At 27.5% G+C, this 22,459-nt stretch overlaps 1 protein-coding gene across 7 annotated transcripts in view; it reads right to left on the bottom strand.

The window, feature by feature from the left end:
* The window catches only part of HnRNP-K (Heterogeneous nuclear ribonucleoprotein K), a 157,240-nt gene that overhangs the window by 82,582 nt on the left and 52,199 nt on the right, over window positions 1–22,459 (bottom strand). For 4 of the 7 annotated variants that reach the window (XM_085659479.1, XM_085659480.1, XM_085659483.1 and 1 more), the window contains one exon: window positions 15,170–15,219. The gene's annotated coding sequence lies outside the window, so the exon portion shown is untranslated. Of the gene's footprint in view, window positions 1–15,169; window positions 15,220–15,317; window positions 15,537–17,908; window positions 18,164–22,459 lie in introns of those variants that run through there. The other 3 variants (XM_085659482.1, XM_085659484.1, XM_085659485.1) reach the window with 3 other exon arrangements.

The raw sequence follows: 22,459 nt of genomic DNA, 5'->3' as shown, positions 1-22,459 counted from the left end.
TTTTTTTTTTTTTTTTAGAAAAATTTTATTACATATCTCAGTATCGAACTCATTAAAATAAGATTGACAAGTGTTTTTGTTAACCTAATGAGATAAGTCCACCGATTTACATGAGCGTTTAATTAATAATAAATAATTATTCATCGAACAGACCATTTTTTTTTAAATACATTTATTCCTTTTGAGGGCAGAAAAAAATATTCGCTTGCGATACTTAACTTATTTAACTTCATTTCAAGATAATCAACAACTCTTTTGTCTCTTTTTACTCTTCTTCCTCATAGGAAAAAAAGAAGGAATTTCTTGAATGAACGAGCTCGTAAAGATTTCTTTTTTATACCACAGATATAGATATATATGAATGAGTTAAGATAAACGTTAAAAAAAAAAAAAGAAAAAAAAAGAAAAAAAAAAAAGAAAAAAAAACGAAAGTACAAGAATTAAAAAGTAAAAAAGAATTAGAAAAAAATATAATTAAATAAATAATATATAATACGAAATATGTTGCATTAAACCGGAAATAATCCAGAAATGTGTGTGTGTATGTCAGAAAAAATAAAGATGTAATTTCTAATTCGTTAACATCACTTTTATTATATTTTTTTCTAACGTACATAATTTTAATACTAACTGATCAAAAAATAAATGTATAAACAGATTATCGAATGTTAGTTTTTTATTTCTTGATATAAATAATTTCAAGTGAAACAACTTATTCAAATTCGAATAATAGGTCAAATGCATAGATCGTTAGATATCGCGTGCATTAGAACGAAGCCAACATCTAAATTCGATCACATCAAGTTTTATAACGCCTATCACAAACCGCGTACCAATTGTATATGGCTCCGCAATGGTTCAAAATGGAATGCAATATATTGAGAACGCGGAAAACGCGAATCTTGCGTTTCTAACGTTTTCTTCCTTGGGATCTATCGATCGTAATAGAAATAACGAAAATAGAAAATTAGCCAACTGGGCTCAGGGAAAACACCATGATACAGGAATTTATTTGTAAATCCGATAATTTTTTTGTTTATTTACTTATTTATTTATTTATTTGTTTATTTATTTATTTTCTATCTCTTTTTTCTTAAACATTTTTATTTTGTTTCATTCTATACAACACGATAATTTTCTTTTCCAAGAAGATTTATTAATTTTATTTAATTTTATTATATATATATATAAATGTTTCTCTATTATTATCAAATTCTTATATTTTAGAGAGAGAGAGAGAGAGAGAGAGAGAGAGAGAGAGAGATTTTTGATTAAATTACACATTCTATTTATTTTTTTATCATTTTTTATTTTATTTCATTCGATTCAATATCTCTTCAATTCTTTTTTTCTCTAATTAGATTTATATATACATATATATATATAGTTTATATATATATATATATCTATATATATATATAGTTTTTTCAATTTTTATTAAATTAATATTTTATATTTATTTTATATTCACTACATTAAAATTAATATTATATTTTATATTTTTTATTAAAAGTCAAGTGATTTTCTTATTTTATTTTAATTTTAATTTAAAAGAATAATACAAGATTGTCGATTTAATTATTTTCTCTAAACAAAAAAATAATTCGTACAAATAAAAAAACAAAAATCTAATTAGATTTTTATATTTTATATTTAAACAAATAAAAGATCTTAGGTTAACTTTCTCTTTTTTTTCTCTAAAAATTCTAATAAAATCTATACATATATGTATATATATAGATAAAAAGAAATTAAAAAAGAAATAATATCAAAATAATCTGAAAATATAATTCGAAGGAGAAAGAACTTGTCGATTATTCCAAACCGACAACGTAAACTCAGCTATCGATTTTGCGGACTACGGTATCGAGGCATCCTATCGTTACAAGCGTTTCTAATCTCCTTGAAAGCTCGAAAAAAATAAAAAAAGGAGAACAAAAAGGACGAAAAAAAAGTCGACGAAAAAAAATAAAAATAGGGGAAGAAAAAGCTATAGCAGACGGAGTGACCACACTTTTATCGCTATAATGGCCTTCACTCTCACCCTTTTCCCACGCGAGTTATATCATCCGTATGATATTTATGAAATAATCATCTCACGTTCCCTTTTATATATATACATATATACATAATACATATATACATAATATATATACATACATACATATATACATATATACATATATACATATATATATACATACATATATACATAATACATACATACATACATACATACATACATACATACATACATACATACATACATACATACATACATACATACATACATACATACATACATACATACATACATACATACATACATACATACATACATACATACATACATACATACATACATACATACATACATACATACATACATACATACATACATACATACATACATACATACATACATACATACATACATACATACATACATACATACATACATACATACATACATACATACATACATACATACATACATACATACATACATACATACATACATACATACATACATACATACATACATACATACATACATACATACATACATACATACATACATACATACATACATACATACATACATACATACATAGTATACATACAAGAATATATAGTATACGACTCATGTATATCACATACATATATTACATATAAATACAGGGCTTTGAGAAAAATTCTTAGGAAATTGTAAAAGAATCATTTAATTCTTTTTTGTGACTTTTTAAGCTTGTAATTACGCTTGTAATTTTATTTTACGATTCGAAAAAAAAATTAATCTAAAAAATGTCTTAAGAGAAATGAAATAATTAATATTTTTCTTTATTTATTAAGTCACCTAGAAACTTTTCGACTCACTCAGTATAATCGTATATATATAATCGTATATATATAAATATCTATATCTTTGTTGACTGAAATTGCAGGGCGTCATAATAGCTTTGTTTATTGCTCTCTGAGAATTATGTTATGTACGCATATTACACATATATATATACATATATACACATACATATTATACAAATATATATATATATATATATATATGTATGTATGTATGTATATATGATTTGTATGTATATACGTACTTATATACCGCTAGTGAGTGTGTGTATTGATGACTCGAATGTGAACTTCTCACTTTCGGGGAATTATTTCCGGAAAGATATATTTACGCACATATATCTTTATTTATATATGACTTATATTTATATACGTATGTATATATGATCTCTCGACATATATGTATATATCGAGAAATCATCCGAGAAGAAGAAAGAAAAGAAGTAGAAAGAGGAAAAACCGAATCAAATGTTTGCCGATCGCCATGGAAGTAAATGGTTACATTTGTGAAAAAAATACAGATAGATAAAGATAAAGATAAAGAAAAAGAGAAAGAAAGAAAGAAAGAAAAAGAAAGAGAGAGAGAGAGAGAGAGAGAGAGAGAGAGAGAGAGAGAGAGAGAGAGAGAGAGAGAGAGAGAGAGAGAGAGAGAGAGAGAGAGAGAGAGAGAGAGAGAGAGAGAGAGAGAGGGAGAGAGAGAGAGAGAGAGAGAGAGAGAGAGAGAGAAAATTGTAAAGGAATATCTGTCAGCCGTTTTTACGAAATTATATACAAACATTATATAATTTTTTAAATTGGTAACACTATATATCAAATTTGATTAAATCTAGCTATGTATTTCGCCATTTTGAATATCAATTATCTCACGAAATACTATACTCCATGCGTCATAAGTAAGAAAAGATCGACAACAAGAGGAAGAGAGGGAGGGAAAGAGAGAGAGAGAGGGAAAAAGAGAGAGAGAGAGAGAGAGGGAAAAAGAGAGAGAGAGAGGGAAAAAGAGAGAGAGAGAGAGAGAGAGAGAGAGAAAGAAAGAGAAAGAGAGAGAGTGACTTTTAAATTGATTGAAAAAAAGCAAAACGGATGAAAAATAACCTCAACTCTATCGACAAATGAGAATTCAAGATGATAAAATCCAAAACGTCTTCTCATGGATTAACACTATGTTGAAATACGAAGTATCTTCTATCATTAAAAGGCCGTAAGTTTCAAGACACGAAAAAGAAAAAAAAGAAAGAGAAATCAGAAATAAAATGGAGAAAGAGACTGTCACGAAAAGGCGACGATAAAATATCAGTCTAATTGCTGTTTTTGTTTAACATATTACCAAATAATATACTGCCATTACCAATAATATATTTTTTTCTTTTCTTATCTGAAACAAAATAACTATCCGTCATATATTGTACTATTACGACACATTTCCATGTTCTTTGAAATAATTGATTAAAAAAATATTAAATTATACACAATAATGTATAAATTATAATACCGGGTAAGTCAAAAGTTCATAAGTAATTTTAAATAATCGATTACTCTTTCTCGAGATGCATATTTTTTAAGATTATAAAGCAACTAATCTAACTAAAAACTTAAAAAGTCTTAAAAAGAAATAATTAATTTTTAAAATAACCTAAAAATTCTTAGCCCCATATTATTGAGATGATAATGATTTATAAACGGTATATAATTAAATAATAGATAATATATTAATATTAAAATTTACAGTGGTAACATCAACAATTTTTTATTACCAACTAATTCGAAATTTCATATATTTATATATTTTATATTATCCAAATATTTTATATAATAATAATATAATAAAATTTAGATGATCTATAGTTAATAAAGTATTTAAAAAATTCTAAACATATGATCTAAATATTTTGAACACATATATTTATACAATTTAATACATTTCCTCGAAAATGATTCTTCCTTGAAATACTTAAAATAATCTCTAAACAGAATATATTTGTAAGAATAAGACGCATGAGACGTCGAAGACGAAATAAATTCGTCTGTCTAAGCAAACATTTCCATGTGTGTCAATGTCCGATATTCATCTATCTTCGCGCATCTTTGTAATGACCAACAAAAATAGTGGAATTACTGGTAATATTTTGGCGGGATGTTCGAGTTGGCAAAGAATAATGGCCAGGTGCATTCAGATAGATAGATAGATAGATAGATAGATAGATAGATAGATAGATAGATAGATAGATAGATAGATAGATAGATAGATAGATAGATAGATAGATAGATAGATAGATAGATAGATAGATAGATAGATAGATAGATAGAGATAGATAAATAGATAGATAGATAGAGATAGATAAAGATAGATAGATAAAATGGGGAGGGGAGTGAGGGAGAGAGAGAGGGAGAGAGAGAGGGAGAGAGAGAGAGAGAGAGAGAGAGAGAGAGAGAGAGAGAGAGAGGAGAGAAAGAGAGAGGGGAGACGGAAGAGATTATTGACTGCTACGACCGAGATTAGAGCGAGTTGGCTTAGAAATTCGATGCTTGCTTTTGACGTCAGTATTAGAAACACACCAAAGATTTTAATACGCACTCTCTATCTCTCTCTTTTTATCTTATGTAAACTGGTGTACGTTTGATTTCTTCTTATTATCACTGAAAATAGAATGATGGACGTTAAGATAGAATTGATATGACTGTGAGTATAGAGAAATGTAGTATCGTTTTTCTCGTTTAGAATACAGTGATCCTCAACATCAGCCTTATGTTGCCATAAAACAATCACAATTTTATTTTTTTTCTTCCTAAATTTGATTATTATTTTGATCAATGTTGTTATAAAGATTATAGCATTGTCCTATTGAAAAAGAGAGAGGAAAGAGAGAGAAAACATTTGAATTGAAGTAGAGATCGTCTCCAAAGCGTTAAGTAAACGAAACGTATTATTTCAAAGCTATAAAGGAATGATATTAATATGTTGACTTTGTATCTTATCAATGTTCTAACTAACCAACTAACTAATTAACAAATAAATAAATAGATTATGTATTTATGTACTAATTTATTGTGTAAGGCTTTGTTACTAACACAATCTTTATATATTGTTTTATACTCGTCTTATTCTATCTAATCCTATTCTAATATAATTAAATTTAATTATATTAGATTTAAATTATTAGTTCTTAAATAATCAAATTCGTGCGTGTAATTTATTAAAGTACCATCTAATCTTATATTATATATATATATATATATATATATATATATATATATATTTAATTTATATAAATTATATACAATAATATGTATAATATATATATATTTAAATAAATTAATTAATTAATCATTTCGTCGTATAAAATAAAATATTTGGATCAAAAGTTTAAGAGAATTTTTTTTCATTTCTTTCTCAAGGAATGTAAGAGAAAAGAGTTGTTCCTCCAAAGAAAGATGTAATATTGAATAGAAAGAGGCATAGAAAAGGATAGAGATAAAGGAACACGCACGCATATACAGACAAACACAAAGAAATAAAAGTGAAAGACAACATCTTAAAGCCAATCGTTCGTCAAACGAAATTACTTTTCTAACTTAAAACGAATTCTTATGTCTTATTCTCACTGAAATTACGTTACTTTGGTTGTTTCCTGTTTTTCTGTTACAAAATTCGCCATTTTCTTTTGCATAAAAATATAATTTTTTTTTCTTTATAGATATGCAATTACGAATTTCTTTCTTTTTTTTTTTTAATTCTTTATTTTATAGTGTATTACGATAAAGTTTTTTTTTTTAATCGATATCATCGAAAATTACGAGTTGATAAATAAATTATTAAAATTAGAATTATGAATCTTTGTTTATTTTTTAAATATCTCACTTCGTGATATTTTATGATAAAAATTTTTTCGGTATCATTGAGTTATAAATTTTCTTTTTTTAATTCGTCACTTCACAGTATATCAAAAGTTTCTTATTTTCATTGAAATCATCGAAAACTACAAATCGGTAGATAGATAATTAAAATTTTAATTACAAATCTTTTTTTTTTATATATGCAGCTAACTAAATTATTATTTTTCAATATTTATTAATATTTTTTCTTATATATTGCCGCAAAAAGTTCTTTTTTTCTGATATCATCTAATTACAAATGATGATAATTATTGTTTCTCAAGAAAAAAAATTATTAACGAAGTATAATTTCTATCTTAGTTGTCTTACGATTTTTTTCCATATCTCGACATCGAAATACGACTGAATAACTTTTTATTATTCCGATAGGGAGTTGAACGATGTAACACGATCGTCGTTACGTTGTCGAAGAATTTAAACGACCATCGAGAAAAATTGTATGCAGTTCTATATGCATACACATAAAGACACATACACGCGCACGCATACACGTACACATATGTATATTCTTTGGTATTATTTTCGAAGGATCACGTTGCACGATATATAAAACCATCAAGTCGATCAATTTGTACACATTTATCTTTCCGATAAATACACTGGTGTGTGTATGTGATAAAAACAATAAACGAAATTTTTAGAGGATTAAGAAATTATATTTTTTAATGGACGAGAATATTTCATGGACGTGTTGATACGATTCAAACAAAAAATTAATACTAAAAACAAAAACCAAATGAAATATGTAGATAAATATCGATAAATAAAAGTACAAAATATGTTCGATGATATTCGAATTTGTGTAAATGTATGATTAATACTTAAATATTATTCTATATACTTTTTTATTCCTTTTTTTCAATTTTAATAAATTGCAAATATTCGTGTGTGTGTGTGTGTGTGTGTGTGGACTTTTGTATGCATGTATGTTTGTGTGACTATAATATATGGACCACTGAATTGAAAAAAAAATTATTAAATTCAAATTAACATAATATTAGTTTGTATGTTCATAAATGATTTTTTAAATAATATTTTTCATTTATTTCTACATATCAAATATTTACACACACACACACACACACACACATATATATGTTTTATACATTAATTTATATTATAATATATATATATATTAATATATATTATAATAATATATATATTATAATATATATATATAATAATATATATTATAATAATTTATATTATATAAATATTTTATATAATATTATATTATATAATATATTAATATAATATATATATAAATACTTGACTATATAATATATGAACTAGTATTATATTAATATATACTAATATAAATATAAATTAATGTATAAAATATATTATAAATGAAGAAATAAATATAAAGAACAGAAAAAATAGAACGAGAAAGTTTCTAAAGATCGTCAGATGGAATCACGAATCACGAAGGAAATAGGGAAAAAGGAAAAAGAAAAAAAGAAAGAGAAAAGAAAAAGAAAAAGAAGAGTTTATTGAACGAGAGTGAATTCTATCGTTAGACGATTTTCGATCGATGTTATGAGCCGGTTTCTCTCCTTCTGCGTTTGACGGTTCAATTACTTCCATAAGACGAGTATCTAACAAGCCTTCGCGTTGGCCAATGTGGCCCGTCCATCCGTTCGCTCCGCCGACCTCAAAATTAGATTCTATGAAACGAACAAGCCGGAAGAGAGAACGAACAAGTGAAAGAAAAAGGGAGAAAGGGAGGGAGAGAGAGAGAGAGAGAGAGAGAGAGAGAGAGAGAGAGAGAGAGAGAGAGAGAGAGAGAGAGAGAGAGAGAGAGAGAGAGAGAGAGAGAGAGAGAGAGAGAGAGAGAGAGAGAGAGAGAGAGAGAGAGAGAGAGAGAGAGAGAGAGAGAGAGAGAGAGAGAGAGAGAGAGAGAGAGAGAGAGAGAGAGAGAGAGAGAGAGAGAGAGAGAGAGAGAGAGAGAGAGAGAGAGAGAGAGAGAGAGAGAGAGAGAGAGAGAGAGAGAGAGAGAGAGAGAGAGAGAGAGAGAGAGAGAGAGAGAGAGAGAGAGAGAGAGAGAGAGAGAGTGAGACATAAAGATAGATAGATATAGAGAGAAAGAGAGAGAGAGAGACCGCATACCAAATTCATTTAGCACCGTGTGAATTCCGACGAGGAAGAACAAATTCATTCATTCGACTTTCCTTGTCTCTTTCCGTATCTCTCTATCTTTTTATCTCTTTCAACATTTCTCCGGTAACATAGTGAAGCCAGCAACCGGCCGTGACCACTCGTGTTCTCGCTATTTACAAAACCATTCTCCGAAAACGTTTTACGTATGTATATATGTAACTACAAATAAAGAAAATGAGTACAAAAATTGGCAAAAAAAAGAAAAAAAAATAAAATGAAAATTAAAAGAAAAAAAAAAACAAAAAATAAAAACAAAACAAAAATAAAAATAAAAATTAGAAAAAAAAGAATGGAAAAAAATTAAAAAAAAAGAAAAGAAAAGAAATACTGAAACTGGAACTAGAACTAAAACTAAATGTAAAATAAAAATAGAGAAATGCTACCTTCCATATCCATGGTCCGTATGTTACTGTTGCAACGATGATACTTCGTTGAGAAAAATGAAAAAAAGACTAAATTTGTTAACTGCGTTTGGCACTCAGAGACTCTACGCTCACACTCTTTTTTAAAGAAAAATTATATCGTTCCGTTAGCACTCGCCCGTATAGTTGAAAATATCACAAGGGAAATGACGACAATTTTCATTTCCGTTATCGTTTCAATAAAGTTGTTCGTGAGAAAAGAATTTGATGAAAATTTCTTTGCATATAAGAGTTTGTACATACGTATTTAACTAAAGCTACATGTAACTACCAGAGATAAATTAAAATTATTATACATAAAAACAAAATTCTGTTTATAAATAAATATATACTTATGTATTTTAATAATAAAAATAATAAAAAGTAGCAGTAGTAGTAGTAGTAGTAGTAGTAGTAGTAGTAGTAGTAGTAGTAGTACTAGTAGTAGTAGTAGCAGTAGTAGTAGTAGTAGTAGTGGTGGTAGTAGTAGTGGTGGTAGTAGTAGTGGTGGTAGTAGTAGTGGTGGTAGTGGTAGTAGTAGTAGTAGTAGTAGTAGTAGTAGTAGTAGTAGTAGTAGTAGTACTAGTATTAGTAGTAGTAGTACTAGTACTAGTAGTATTAGTAGTAGTAGTACTAGTACTAGTAGTAGTAGTAGTAGTAGTACTAGTACTAGTAGTAGTAGTAATAGTAGTAGTAGTAGTAGTAGTAGTAGTAGTAGTAGTAGTAGTACTAGTACTAGTAGTAGTAGTAATAGTAATAGTAGTAGTAGTAGTAGTAGTAGTAGTAGTAGTAGTAGTAGTAGTAGTAGTAGTAGTAGTAGTAGTAGTAGTAGTAGTAGTAGTAGTAGTATAATTAAAATAAGTAATGATATTAATGACAAATTTTTCAAATAAATAATTTAATGATTTCAAGAGTAAGATAATTGGAATCGATCAGCTTTTTCTTTTTTTGCTTTTCATAGTAGGATTTTACGTAGATGACATACGAAGGTCGTTTCTTTCTCTTTTTTCTTTTATATTTTTCTTTTTTTAAATGGAAACATTTCATTACGTAAATCGATCAAGCTCGTAATTCTATATGTAAAAAAAATATAGTATTAACATATTTATATCGAAGAACCATTAATTTAGGGGATATCTTAATTTCGACATTACTAAACAACCAAATGTATAAATTTAGTAAAACTTCATAAGAGTGTAAATAGAAGTAAGAAAGTAATGGGGGTTTTTTAGCAATATTTAAATTACATTATCTCCTAAATTTAATCACTTATTGAAATACACGAGTTAATACTTTTTTACTCTTTTTATAGAAAACATTTAACTGCATCGTCAAATCGATCAAAAAACATTATTCCATTTAAAAAATTAAATAAAAAAAACAATAAAAACAAAAAAATAAAAAAATAAAAAAATAAAAATAAAATAAAAACAGAACATACCTTACTCAAAGCAATTCAACTTTTATTTGAAACATTTTTCTTTTTTATCATTATTTATACAGTAATCAAAGTCGTTCCTGTACCGCCCTACATGAGAGAGAGGAGGGGAGAGAGAGAAAGATATTTATATCCTTCTTTGGTGTCCATGAAAAGGCACGCGTAGACTATTCCAGCCTCAAAGTATTACTCGTTCGAAACGAAGTTACATAAAAGAGTTGAAGTCAGATTGCGCGCAAATAAAGATTGGAATTTCATTTCAAAGCCGATTTTCTAAGTAAACCGGCTATTTTTATTCAACGATGTCGCATCGAACATCGCCCGTCCGGTTCATGAGCAATCGTAGCACGTATTTTACCTATATCCATATGTGTATGTGTGTGTATGAATACATGTGAATGTATGTGTGTAACTACGTATGTATAAATGTGCGTAAGTTGAACGATAAAAGGAATTTATTGTCCTTTATTTTTATTGATTTTTATTTAGAACAAAAATTTGTCGTTAAATTATTCATATAATAAAATTAATTTAAGTTATAAATTATCTTTTATATTTGATAAATAATAATCAAAATAATAATCATTTCGTCATTTTACAAATCCTTATATATTTAACAAAAGTGTATGTGTGGGTTATTTTTAATGACAAATATAAAAATAAAATATTAATTGATTTAATCATAATTTTACAAGTTTAATTAAAAATGAAATATAATACTGATTTATATAGTTCTGTTAAGAAATATTAATAAATTTTACGTATTTATGTATATGTAATTATCAGTAATGATAAGTTCTAATAATAAAAGTAAAATATCAATTAATATTTTTCATAATTTGTGCAATTTCTTAGAAATGAAATAATATTAATTTATTCAATTTTAGTTACAATGAATGTTAATAATTGACACATATATAAATACAAATATGTAGATGTGTTAATATTAAACTCAAAATGATAAAATATTTCTTAATAATTTCTTAATTCCTAGAAAAATATATGTACATGTATGTACATTATAATAAAAAGAACGCACGCGCGTTTCTGTATATATGTGTTACATATATATGCATGTATCATAATAAATAGAAAAATCAAGGAGTACCTGACATTCAACACAAGCATACATACGTGTATAGTGGGGAAAGCAAGAAATTTGTCTCGACATATTTCATAGGGAGTAAGTAATAAAAGATATGCAAAGAAGGTAGAAAAGAAATGGTAAAGAAATGGCGTTGTAAAACGTGCAATAATAATACCACAACGTTATACTTCCTTCTTCTTCCTCTTTATACATATATATATATATATCTCCCCCCCCCCCTCTCGCTCACCTAGTCAACGTCCATGAGAGTCTCACAAAGTACTTTTCGCAATCTGAATTTCATTCACGACACCAGCCAACGTAGTAATTCTCGGAAGCTTTCAAAAACTATATATATATATATATATATATATTTCCTGTCTCTAGTTTATTCTAAAGAATTCATACAGTAGGAATGTATTTCCATATTCCTACTGTACGAATACTACAGTCTCCTCCGTGCTCTTTCTTTATATATATTAAAAGAGAATATGAAAAATATGAGAAGATGAATTTTTCTCAAAGAAATATATATATATATATATATATATATATATATATATATATATATACACATTAGTATACAATAGTATATATACATTAACATATATTATATATATATATATATACATATAGTATAATATATATATATATATATATATATATATAATATTATATTTATAAAAGAATATATTCATTATATAATGTTATATTCTAGTATTTGATTGTATTATACTAGTATATAACACACACACGCGCACGCACGCACGCACGCACGCACGCACGCACGCACGCACACACACACACACAAACACACACACACACACACACACACACAGAGAGAGAGAGAGAGAGAGAGAGAAAGTTACTTTGCAAATGATGTTCAAGCATTAATGCACCTGTCCCTGCATACACCTGTCCTCGTTTCTGTCCTTGTCCCTATTGCTATCCTGTCCGTCGATGACTTTGAATTAAATGCCGTTCAAACGTGAGTTCCATAAGTTATTCGAAAAAGAAAAGAGAAAGGACAGTGATAGGGGGAAAGAGGGAGGGTGGGGGGGAGATGAACAAAGTACTCTTACACGAATGAGTGTATGCGTATAGGTGAATGAGAAGGACTATGCTGCTTTTTCGCGTTGAAGAAACCCCCCGATGCACCCGCTAACCCCATCTCCCACGCTAACTCTTTTGTTCAATATGAATGGAGATTTTGAAGTCACCAAGAGTCAAGATGGCCTTCTCAAAGAGATACAAACCAGACGTACTCGAAATTAAGGATGAAGTAGAGTAACACAATACGAGCTATGATGTTGACTCCTTTACGAAACACACAGAAGAAAGAGTAAATTCCTGTTAAGGATAATAAATGAAGCGAAAATAAAATGGAAAAAGAAGAAAAAAATACTAAACAAATAATCGGAAATATCCGTCTTAATATTAAGTAATTGTAATGTATTTTTTTTTTAATCACATTTCTCAGAGACCACCATGATGGAAGAAAAGGAAAGTAAAAAAAAATATAATAATAATTAAATTAATATAATCGAAGAAATAGTTTTACTGAAAAGTAATTGTAATATATTCTTTTTAAATCTCCCACAAGTTTCTCTGAAACAATATATCATAATAATAATACAACATGCAACTAAGAATAAAAAAATAAATAAATAAATAAATGATTAAGTTGAATTAAATTAAATAAATAACGGAAGAAATAATTTTACCAAAAAATAATCGTAACATTTTTTTTTTAATTTTCCGCCAGTTTTTACCATAAATGTGACTGCGCGTAACTAGAATACATAAAAAGAAACAAATAAAAAAAATTAATCAATTAATTAAATAAATAATTATATAAAACCAAAAAAATTAAACCAAACTAAATAATCGAAAAAATACGAGGTTTTTTCGAAAAGCAAAAGTAAGAGTACTTTTTCAAATTTCTCCTTAATTTTCTGAGGGCCATTTTGAAATCGCTCGATGACACCATGAAAAATTAAAATTACAGAGACCATTATACTTTTCTTATTGAGAAAATAATGTAATATGAAAATAATGTAAATGAAGCTCACGTGCTTATACAAAATATAAAACCAATTTTGATCGTTCGCATTTATGTAAGATAACTTCCTACATTTTTCTACGTTAAATTTTACTATCCGATTATGCCATTCTTCTTACTATTAATCTGTATCAAAAACTTTTCTATGAAGCTTTAACGTTTGTAAAATTACGATCAATGTCGAAAGTCCATAATCAACAATATTAACTTGCGTGATTTATTAAATCCTAATAGTGTATTTTTTGATAAAATTAAAAAAAATGTATTTATTAAAATGTAATGTTGAAAGAGCTTGGATTGATTTAATGTAAAAAATTTTTAACATTTTATGTCTGTAAATAAATTATACACCATATATGAAGTATTTTTTTTATGAAAACATCTCGATATTGTTTAATATCAACTGATCTCGATATTAGCCAATCGAATATATTTGAACATATAATTTTCGAACATATTTATTGTTATTTAATTTAGATATAAAATATTAATAATTTGTATATTACCCTACTTAGTATTAAACTCTCTTATTGCAATGTTACTTTATATATAGAATATTAAAAAAAATTTGTTTTTTAATATATTATTCGATAGTCAAATTAACATTATACTTTTTGCGGTTTAATTTAAATATAAAATACTGACAATTTCATGATACTATTTATTGATCAACATAATATTATAATTATTGTTATATTAATTCAGATATAAAATATTAAAGATTTCGATATTAGCCAATCCAGTATTATACTTATTGTTGTATTAATTTAGATAAGAAATATTGACAATTTTTTGGTATTATTTATTGACCAACGTAATATTATAGTTATTACTGTGTTAATTTAGATATAAAATACTAAACATTTTTATATTAACCAATCTAGTTTTATCATAACTATTATTATTATTTTTTATTATTATTATTATATTATTATTATATTAATATAAATAGAAAATATTTAAAAATTCAAATATTATTTATCGCTCAATACAATATTATGTATTATAGTACATTATTATATTAATTCAAAATTAAAACAAATTCTTACATTATATGTATATATCTGCTGTACATTGTGTGTGTGTGTGTGTGTGTATATATGTATTTAATGTATTAGCATTAAATGTATATAAGATTTAAATATAAATACTGTTGCATTAATATAAAAATAAAATATTGGAAAATTTCAATATTATTTATTTTTAATAAATCATTGTCTATATAATATTACTGTCTGTAGTTTAAGATGTTTAATGTTACTCACCAATAATGATGTTTGCCGCTGTAATCTTCGGGACAGATCAGCAGTGAGGCCTGCACAGATAAGAGATAACGTGTCGTTTTAGTCACTTTCTCTCTCTCTCCCTCTCCCCCCTCCCTCTATCTATCTATCTATCTATCTATCTATCTACCTCTATTTCTCCTTCTCTCGAACAATATCATCAAATCGTCATCAACAATTGATACATATTTCTTTCAATAGAACGAATCTCCCACCCAAAATCATGGTTAACGTAAAAATCGATTAATCAAGGTTTACGTAAAAATGAGTATGAAAAAAGAACTAACTTTTCTTTGTTCTATCTATCTATTCATCTACTTATTTACCTATCTTTCTATCTCGATCTATCTATTATTCTTATATGTCTTCATGAAACGACACGTAACGGGTCAAGAGCCAAATACTTTCGAAATTACGATCGATTCGAAAACTTAGGCTTCACAAGACACTCCTTTTTCTCGACAAAAATTTTCCATCAAAAGAAAAAAAAAGAAAAAATGAATAAATAAAATCGATCAGACAAAACGAACAAATGTTAATTCTAATTGAACAAATGTTAATAAACTGACAATAAGTAAACAAAATTTAAGTTAAACTGATTTGTAATATTTAAAAGTTTACTTTTATTTTTACATGTTAAAATATGTTTCACTTGAAGAACGAAATTTATATATTTAAAAAAAAAAAAAAAAAAAAAAAAAAAAAAAAAAAAAAAAAATGAATTGATATGATTAGTGATAATTTCTTTTTTACTCTTTATTTTCTATTTTTTCACATTAAGATGAGTTTCACTTTAAGAATGAAATTTATTTACATTATAAAAAAATTAAGAAAAAAAAATCAAAATGAAAACAAAAAAAAAAAATTCGTCAACATTTTAAAACGGTGTTCTAATTAGAACAGATATTATACATAGAATGAATTATATTAAAGAAATCAGAATAAATAATAAAGAAATTAGAATAAATTAGAATAAATAATTGTACTTATTGTGCATACATACAACATAGCGCACATTAAAGTATATGTTAAGTGTATATATGTAAGATATAACGACATATGAAGCGTTTTATATATGACTATGATAGTGTCCATATATATATATGATGTGTAAAATACAAATTGCATAGAAAAACAAACGAACGAAAAAAGAATATATTAAACGGTGTAATCAAACAAGTCTTACTTAAAAAATTTTCAAATTTTTCAAATTCTTTGGACGTTTCTAAAGTAAAACATTAGATTTACCAAGCACAAAAGAGATTCAGATTCTTATCTTGTGGTCCAGCAGTACAACGGAACGAATGACTCTAAGCAATAAGGAAATCATGAAAGGCTCTGAATAAGCGTGATATTATCGGAATCGATTCGACTTGATTCTGCCGTACGGAATAACAACACAACACATAACATACACACATGTACGTAAACACATACATAGATGCACACATATGTATATAACGCGACATATCTATAGGGTGGTCAACAGAAGTTCTTGGACTACTTTAAAGGTCGATCACTATTTTTCGTGATAATTTAGATAAAAAATTTCCTTTTCTCTTTCAGATTGTTAATACAATGCCGCACACTTTTAATTTGATCGTGCCCAGAAACACTTTTTTTTTCTAATTGTTTATGACTGTCATATGAAATTGAGCGTTAGTCGTCATATACAAGACGGCTATAGCCGTCATTTGGCTATATATCGCCAAAAATCGGGCGGCTACAGCAGTCATTTGCGGCAACGTGTTAAAATACTAGAAATTTGTTCGCAATTTAAGAAAAAAAGGAAAAGAAAAAAAAGAGAACAACAAAATCAATCCAAACGATCAATCACTTTTTTTCGTAACAATTTAGACACAAAATTTCTTCTTCTGTTTCAGATTGTTAAGCTATCAAACTAGGAATTTGTTTATAATATGAAAAAAAAAGGAAATCCAAACGATCTTGAAAAATAGTAATCGATTCTTAAAATCATCTAGAAACTTTGGATCCGCTCTGTATAATAATTGACCAAATGGGCATGCATATGTCTGTCAGTGTGTTTATGTGTACATAGAGGTCACACAACCGGTTATCAAGTAAAATATATCCTGATATTAATATCAACCTGAATCTTATCAAAATATATTACAAACAAAAAGAAAAGAAAGCAAAAGAAGACGAAACATTAAAAAAGAAACACAAACAAGTATGAATTAAGCTTACAATAAATTATATAAAAAAGTAAGAATAAAATGATAAAAACAATTTCTCTCTCTCCCCTCCCTCCCTTCCTCCCTCTTTCCCTACTCTCTCTCCTTATTCAAAATAGGTTAGGAACTTAGAAGTAATAAACAAAAGTGATCACTGGTGTAATTATAATAGCAACAACCATAATCGTTCACTTATTATTAATTTATCTCTTCGTCATTCTACCTCCCACCCTTCCAAAAAAAAAGAAAAAATATTTACATCAATCTAAAATCGAAACAATTTACACATAAAAGAAAATTCTCTATTTCTCTCATACTCCCACTTTTTCCAATAACCAAACGATAGTTCCAGAATGTGAAATAAATAAGGAAAAAAACGTTCACTGATATGATATATATAACAACAGTCATTTGCTATGTAATTATCACAATAACAACAACAACAACAACAACAACATAATATAAATAAAGAAAAATAAAACAAAGTATCTTCACTAAAACAAATAGTAAAAAGAATATATCTCACTCTTCTCACTTTTCACTCCACCCTCTTCCTATATCTCTATCAATCTCTCCCTCCTCTCTCTCTCTCTCTCTCTCTCTCTCTCTCTCTCTCTCTCTCTCTCTCTTTCTCTTTCTCTTTCTCTCTTTGTTTCTCTGTTTTCTGTTAAAAGTAATGAGAAGTATAATGCGTGCGTTGAATATCACGGTCTGCTAGGAGAAAGACTGACACTAGAGACGCAGAACACGAGTAAACTTTACGAACTTAGCAGCGACTCCTTCTTTGAACGAGGCTAGCAAGCAAGCTAGCCTTGCCTTGCCTTGCCCCCCCCTCTCTCTCTTTCTCTACTCTTCTCACTCCCTCTCTTTCATTTTCTCTCGCTCTTCCTCTCTCTTACTCTTACTACATGTCTTCGCTGAAGGAAGAAGAAGAGATAGAGAAGGAAGAAGAGAAGGAGGAAGAGGAGGATGAGGAGGAGGAAGAGGAGGTGGTGGAGGAAGAAGTTGGTGGGGCAGTTCGCGAGGAGGGATTTCAGGATGATGGAGTGGTATGGAGAGTGAAAAGTAGAGGGGAAGGAAAAGGAGGGAACGGGGGAGGAGGTTGCACGCGTATGCGTGAATGCACTCTTGGCGAACGGACTCTCTTTGCTGTGTAACGAAATACGAATATTCTCTCCCCCTTATCTATCTTTCTATCTCTCTATATTTCTCTGCTTGTCCCTATCCATCCATCTCCGTCTTTCTTATTTTATTCAAAGATAGAATAACATAGACAAGTCAATGAACGACGAATTTAGTAATAGCCAGGATTTGAAGTACCCAAGAATATTTCGTGGTTACGAGATACCAATACAGAAAATTAGTTTTGTTTTCAAAGTACGCAATAGTATGTTCCTATCTATCTTTACGTATATATAGTGTGTGCACATGTATATGGGTAGGTAATTTGGTGGATTATATAGAGTGAAATATGCATAGAGAAATGCATGAAACGTTTTTGAATATGTTATTATATGTATTTTAACATGTATTTGAAGCATACAATTGTATGTATATTCATACTCATTTTCCATTTAAACAATGGAATGTACCAAGTGTTTATATGTATACTGTGCTGTAAGTGTGTGTATGTATTGGGAAGAGTTTATATATGTATATGTACGAAATCTTTTGCATGTATTGTATATATCAATGTGGGTATAATTAAGAATGTGTAATAAACTATAGTACGGATATGAGTTACTGTACGAATTAGTTGTGTGTGTCGCGTACAACGCACACGTGCGCACGCGATTCTGTGACTGTGTAATATACTGAATTGGATGTGTATATGTATGGAAATATATGAAATCTTTTGCATAATTGTATATATCAATGTAAATATAACTGTGAATGTATACATACACATACACGCACACACAAGAGTACTTTATGTGTATTACATACAATTGTACTTATTGTGCATACATACAACATAGCGCACATTAAAGTGTATGTTAAGTGTATATATGTAAGATATAACGACATATGAAGCGTTTTATATATGACTATGATAGTGTCCATATATATATATGATGTGTAAAATATAATGGAAAGTGTAAATGTGTCTAATATGAAGTCTTTTATAAATAAATAATAAGATGGTATATATACATGTTTCGTGACTGTGTTATGCATGTGCATCCGCACTCGCGCATATGTGTGTGTATTGGACGAGACAGGAAAATTTTCGAGTACTCCAACACTTGGAATTTGTGCTGATGGTGGAATGCAAAATTGAAGTGGAGAAATTGTACTTCTCTTGTTCCGGTATTTGCCAACAAATTAGGACGAATGGCTTTTTTCGAGCAGCTTATCTGTGGGTTTTTTTTTTTTTTTTTTTTTTTTTTTTTTTTAGAATCTATTCAAGATTAAAGTTTCGATTTTGTTTAAATGAGTTCTTCAATATTTTATATAGGTAAGTACGGGGAGCATATAGTAAATAAAAAAGAACAGGAGATGGAGAGAAGAAGGACAAATATATTAAAGTTAGGAGAGAAATATATATATATATATATTATTTTATTGAATAAAATATTTGCAAATATTCCTTCTTTTGTTATTAATAAAAATGGTAGTAAAACGTAAATCCTCCATCTTTTTCTATTTATTTTTAATTTGACATCGTAGCACTTTCTATCCGTAAATTTATGATACATTTCAATCATTTTTTTCTTTTTTCTTTATAAATACGTTTGTACTTATTATAAATATATAATAAAAATAAATAAAAATATATATAAAGATTTTACAAAATTTCATTAAGTATCTTAAACGTTAAAAAACAAAATTAACACAAAACAAGAAGTAAAATAACATAAATAAAATAGAAAAAAGAAAAAGAAATATGACAAAAAATATTTCGAATAATGTACTTCAAGTAAAATATATCAAGTAATAATTCTGACAAATCTTTTTAGCTTAAATATATAATATGTAATGGACATTAGTATAAATTAAAATTTGTCATCTCAAAGAACTACTAATATAAAAAGAAAAAAAATTTTTGGTCTGGCACGAACTATCTAGAAGAAGCAGACGAAGGTTTACGAGCGTTTGAAAGAAATCCAGTGGTAGCTCCAGGGGCTGTTCTTAACCCTCATTGAAAATTCTGAAGGGACAAGAAACCTGGAAAATTGTTCCTCGACGTTAAGCGTCTCACGATAAGAGAGAAAGAGAGGTGGAGGAAGGTGGACACATGAGAAAGAATAAGAGAGAGAAAGAAAGATAGAAAGAAATAAAGAAAGAAAGAGAGATAGAAAAAAACGTTTCCTTTGAAAAGAGGGAGAAATTCAAAAGACTCGTTTTGAAGTATATATATATATATATATATATATATATATATATATATATATATATATACTATACCTATTATATATATATATATATATATATATATATATATATATAATAGGTATAGTAATAAATATATATATAGTAATATATAGATAGTTACAACGATGAGACTAAAAGAACACATTTGAAATGTTCCGATGGATTTTGCGCTTAAAAATTTTATTATCGAATAATTAGAAGTTATTTTCAATAATTTTTAATGAAATATACCAAATGGACACCAAAACTTTTAAATAATTTAGATTTCAAAAATTGGTTACAGTTATTTAAAAAATTTTCAGACTGATTTTATTCCGGATCGTGGATAAATTCTCAGGCTTAACATTTTTTAGTTTTACAATCTTTAAAAAAAAAGAATTTGTTTAAAAAATCTCGAAAAAAAAGTAATTGATATTTAAAATCACTTAAAAATTTTCGGCTCCGACTCCATATTTTCATACTTAATTCTTTATTTGTTGAATTATCAAACAATCATTATTTTCTTAATCTCAAATTTTCGAAAAGATCGTAAATATAAATTCCTAAATTTAAACCTGTCCATCATAAAATCTTAAATTAATTACTAAGTCGTACTAAATTTTTGTAATAAATTTGCGAAATGATGAATTTTGTATTGATCATTGTAATGTGACATATGATTCGCAATTTGTTTACGTCAATATTTCTATGCCATAATCAAAAATCAATCGAAGAAGTATCACTCTAAGTTTTCGAATTCGAATTCTTTGAATTTTTTTTATTTTCCAATTTCTTTTTATCCTGATTTGTTGAAATGAAACATGATTAAAATTAGTTCAGACGCAAGCACTTAAAAAAAATAAAAAATATATCCGATTATCTTAAAAAACATATTAAAAATTTCAATCACGTTCTAAATGACGAAATTCTTGAAATCATTTACACAAATTTAATTCCTACAAATATGACAAATAAAATAAAAAACAATGGGCCAACTAAAATTACAAAACAAATATCAAATTTTATCCAATTAAATAAAAAAAAGCAAAAACAAAAAAACAATGAATGAGCTAATTACAAAACTCATCCTGTATTAAAACCACAGTCCAAAAAAACGAAAAAAATCCCCAATACTTTTATATCCACTTAAAAAAAAAATAAATAAATAAATAAATTCTCAAAATAACAAAAATCTATATCAACGATAAAGCAATCAAACTCTTTTATCAATTCTTAAAAAAAAAAAAAAAAATTCCAATTTTTCCCAAAATCAATCTTGAAGAAAACGCAAACTCGAAAATAATTAGACATTATCAAATATAAATATTAATGAAAATACCAACCTAAATATGTAATTCCAAAACTCCTTTCCTCCAAAAATTTCTTGAACGAGTCAATTCCAATTTCCGAAAAATCAAAATGCAATCAATAATCGAGGAACAAGATTAAAGTTCATCAGAAAAAACCGTAGTAGCTAATAAGTGATGATCTAACTATCGATTCATGGTTTACCGCATACAACGTTTAACTACTATCTACTAATGTAGAAAAAGGACGAAGAGGAGGAACTAGACGAAGACACTGTAACATTTACGCGTTAAGTGATGAATACCGATGCATCGTGCTTGAAATTCGCGACTTGGAGGCACTTCCTACGTGAACGAGGCCATCGCCGAAGACTTTGAAAAGGAGGATGAGTTGACCAAGAAAAAAAGGAGAAAGA

Source organism: Vespa mandarinia, chromosome 9 (genome assembly GCF_050613455.1).
Source record: "Vespa mandarinia isolate Hongniang chromosome 9, ASM5061345v1, whole genome shotgun sequence".
Lineage (NCBI taxonomy): Eukaryota > Metazoa > Arthropoda > Insecta > Hymenoptera > Vespidae > Vespa > Vespa mandarinia.
Note: the sequence above shows the minus strand (reverse complement) of the source record. Positions and strands in the feature narration are given on the sequence as shown.